This window comes from Alligator sinensis, unplaced genomic scaffold (genome assembly GCF_000455745.1).
Source record: "Alligator sinensis unplaced genomic scaffold, ASM45574v1 scaffold333_1, whole genome shotgun sequence".
Classification (NCBI taxonomy): Eukaryota; Metazoa; Chordata; order Crocodylia; family Alligatoridae; genus Alligator; species Alligator sinensis.
Window position 1 is genome coordinate 509,576 of NW_005842381.1, and position 4,315 is coordinate 513,890.

General features: G+C 45.8%; 1 long non-coding RNA gene across 1 annotated transcript; it reads left to right on the forward strand.

Annotated features, from left to right (window-relative positions):
- The first annotated feature begins 607 nt into the window (after positions 1-607).
- On the forward strand, positions 608-2,825 carry LOC102387783. The gene is made up of 3 exons (XR_324529.1): positions 608-815; positions 2,542-2,623; positions 2,779-2,825. It is a non-coding gene; the product is annotated as an uncharacterized LOC102387783 (long non-coding RNA).
- Positions 2,826-4,315: the final 1,490 nt, after the last annotated feature.

Sequence of the window (4,315 nt, forward strand, 5' to 3'; positions counted from 1 at the left end):
CATGTGCTACACTTAAGCCCTAGGTGCACAGTATTTTGGGTGTCGTGCACAGGGGTATGATTGGTTGAAAGCATAATTGACATATGGGGTGACATATGGGGCCCAATATATATGGAATCCTGAGAGGATTGTGCACAAGGAGGATTTAGTGCACAATTGCACTATGGGCAATTAAGTTGTTCAGTTGGGGTGCAATTGTTGGATTGAGATTGAAGCATGATGTGCATGATTGGATATGTGGTATATAGAATGTACCTTTAAGGGGCGAACAGTGGTACAGTCCAGTCTTTCCCCCAGATGCCCAGTGGGTGCAGTTTGGTTGGTGTGGTTGTTCTCCCCACAAGCTGTGAGTGTGTGTGTTGCTGAATCCTGTTCCTAATAAAGATAAAGCTGTTTACCATCCCACTGGACTCTGCTGAATGAGGGTAGAACCCCAGAGGCATGGAGATCTGAGTAAGTACCTGTAACAGGGAACCTGAGCCCAGTTACCAGAAAGCAGGCTGGTCCCTTTAAGACCAGAACTTTCCAGGCACAGCTTGCTGGCAGGGTAGCGGTTAAAAGCTGAGCCTGGCCAGCTAGTCAGGTGACTGGAAAGGGGCAGGCCAGGATTATAAAAACCCTGGACTTGGCTGCAGTTGGAGACAGTGGGCAAAGGGGAAGGAGGTTGTGCATGTGAGCTCCACAGAGAGGCTTGGCTGCTGGTCTGGCTGCTGTGAGAAGGGAACTCATGATGACTCTCAGAGAAGCAGTGGTAGTGTCAGAGGGGGGAGTGTCACAGACAGTGGGAAAGCAGAAGCACCAAGCCACAAAGAAATGTAAGCTGGCGTGCTGCCTTGTTTAATTTCTATTTTTTTGTAGTTATAATCCATTGATTTACTGTTTATATAATTTTTGTTGATTGATAGACTGGTGGTTTGTGGTCAAGGCTGTAGGGGAGGAGGAGGCCTCATTAGGTCCTTGTGGGCAGTCATAAAAGGCTAAAGGGCCTAGTGCACTAGTGTGTGTAGCTGTATAAGGCTGGTAGCTCAGAGCAGGTTGCAGGACTTTTAAGCTGGGTCCCAGTGGGGGGATCTTGGCTAGTAGCCCAAGCTGCAGAAAAGGGTGCCCTTGGCTCCATGTCCAGTGGACAGGCCTCTGGGCTAGAAATCCTGGGCTCCAGATTTAAAACTAAAGGAAGGCCATGGGCCCCAAGAGGGTTGAGGAGCTAGAGCCTCGGAGTCAAACCCTATCTGGTGGGTTTAGACTGGTAGGCCTAGTTAGAGAAAGATGGGGGACAAGGCCCATGGTGGCTGAGAACTGCAACATAGAATTACAATAGGCAGTCTTCCACTTGTAAGAATAATAATATTTACATCAATAATATTTACATTAAGATGTGGCAGAAAGTAAAGTTGGGATAATATAGAATTGAAACATTAAGGGATTTCAAGGGTGCCCCTCATAGGCCGGAGAAAAAAAAATGCCTCTGGGGAGGCCAACGTGTTGCAGTACCCCATCCCAGGAACCTAGTGGCCAAGGGCAAACACTGTATGGTGTTAGAAGTGACCTGTTTCTCAGTGGAGTCACCAGCAGCCTGATTAAGGGAGTTACAAGTTGCATTCATTTCAAACCTCCACCAGCATTCTTCTTCACTGGAAATCTTGGGAAGAATTGGAGGAAATGGGAACAGATGCTACAATTATACCTTGCAGTCATAAAGTTTGAGAAAGAGGCAAAGGATTATAAAATTGCAGTCATGCTTCACTGCATTGGGGATAATGCCCTAGAAATTTACAACAACGATCAAAGGGTGTTTGTAGATCCTAGTAACAAAGCCCTTACAGAGGAGCATTCAAGAGCTACTGTGAACCCAGAAAAAAACCCTGTTTTTGAAAGGTATCAGTTCTGGCAACTTAGGGCGTGTGTAAACAAAATTATATTTCCCATTTATGCCGATGCAACTGTTTTTGTGTTTGCATGACCTGGGATTTCCTGCCACTGTAAAAGTCCATTTAGCACCTTAAACTAACACTACTCTGGTATGTGTTAATTTGTGGAGCTCTCCAGTTATGCCGCCCCAACTGTGGATTTGTTCATGCAAACAGCCAGAGACTCCAAAGACTTTTAATTAATCCCCTTCACCATGAGGGGGCGCTGTGTTCCAGCTTTAGCCAGGTGGTGCCACCATGTGTTCTTTTTTTGTAACCCTTCTTTGCTCCTCACTCCTCTCCTCCCTCACAGCATACAGTGGAGTGGAGTGGCCACAGGTTCGTTGGTCTACTCAGCAAAATGATTATTATTTTAATTTTAACAAGAAGAAATGGGGGAAGCCAATAATCCCTTAATTTACTACCCCCTTGTAATTCTTGTGCCCCCCCTACCACCTACAGTGCATGTCCTCCTGCCCCTACCCAGGTACTCTCCTGTCCTCCTGCCCCCCCCCCCCCCTCTCGTCATCGTAATGGTAAGTTTTTTGCAAGTAGTTTGAAACTTTGGAGTGAGTGGTTATATGACTGCCTTCCATATTGCAAACCTTCTGAACTTCATCGCATTCCATTGCAGAACCACAACCAAAAGTCAAGGGGCAGGACACTGCCTTCCAGACCCGATGCCCAGGATGTGCAGCGTCCTGGGTGATATTTAGGTAATATGTCCCACCAGCCGTGTGTGTGTGTGTGTGTGTGTGTGTGTGTGTGTGTGTGTGTGTGTGTGAGTGGGGCGGGGGGCAAAAGTTCAGTGTTTCAACTGTGCTCCAAATTCCAGTCCTCTTCCTCTTTTTCTCTTTCCCCCTCCTTGCAGAAAACTTTCATGGGCAGAACTCGTGGCAACCTGTAATGAATGAAGACAGAGTGAAAGAAATAACATTATCTTCAAATTTACAGTTTCTTTTTTTTTAATTTTTTTACGTTTTGTATATATTTTATATTGTGAAGCTACTGGGGAGGAAGATCCCATTTTTTTAAAATAAATTATTTTGAATGGAGTGTTTTATTTTTGCTCTCTATATATCATGTTTTCTTTGGGGTGGGTAGGGTGATTTTCAGAGACTGTGCCCACCTCAGCATGGGGATGCTGTGCTTGGGGGGGGGCATGGGGGTTGTGGGCTTTGGGGGGGGGGGGGGGTTATGGAGTCATGGCATTACTTACTGGAAAGTGTTGCAAAGAGTTGCAGGGTGGACTGCTATTGGAGGGAGATTGAATATTTAAGTGCTAGGGTACAGCCACCATTTTTTTGTAAGAAAACTGACAAAACAACCCCACCACCCCCAGCAGCAAGCAGGCAATCTGCAAAACTTCTCCATGCATGGACCTCCCCGGGTGTTTAGCCTTTAGCAAGTCTTTAAGACAATATAATGCTTTTCATATGCATGATCACCAAGGGAGACCTGGCAGTTCTTTTTCTTTGCATGCAGGCTGTACTGTTATGGGAGGTGCAATGCAAAAACTGATTTTTTTTTTTTAATTCTTTCTTTGCAATGCAATGTTTTATTTACAAAATCCTGCACACAGCACCTTTTGGAGCCAGCTGGCTTGGCAGACCGCGCCCCCCCACCAGCCAACTGCAACCTGCTCCCCACCTGGAGAGAGCTCATCAGATTTTGGTTAGGATTCTGTGTCCTCCCTTGCCATATCTCTCCTCTCAGCCTTCTCAAAGGACAGGGAGAAGGTGAGAGGGAAACAAGGAGCAGCATTCCCAAGGCAGACCAGAGTAGTCTGTTCGGCTATCTCTAGGCCTCTGCAGAATCAAGTGTATTTAAAAGAAAGCATCATTGTGGGAGAACTTCTTTTCATCCAAATTCAACAAATTTGTAATACCTCCTTCTCCTGCACTAGGTATTGGCATGTCCTCATCAGATGGGTCTCGGCTACCGCAGGGAGTCACCCTAGCAGGGAGCTGCTAATGAGTCAAGGCCAGGATTTCAAAAAGTACTATGCTCCCTACAGAGAGGCCAGAAGTGTTATGCAGCAGATGGCCCCCAGACACATTATTGAGGTGCCTGGAGGGGAGACCAACCAACCTGAAATACAAGCCCTGACCAGCTTTGTGTCCAGCCTGGGAAGCTACTGCCCTCCTGCCCCTGGCTGGCTGCAAACCACTCCCCTGTTTCCAGGTCCATGCCCTGAAATTAAGCTGGAGCAAGTACAAATCAGATTTTTTTTTTTTGTTCTTCATCTTTATTCTTTCATAATGAATTGAATTGCAATCAACTTAATTGAGAAATCACAATAAAGCTAAAACAGTATACACATTTTTGTTTTACTCAACAATGCCGTTGGTAGTCAAATGGTGAATACATTTTTTTACGGTACAGTCATTGCCAGCAAACACAATAGA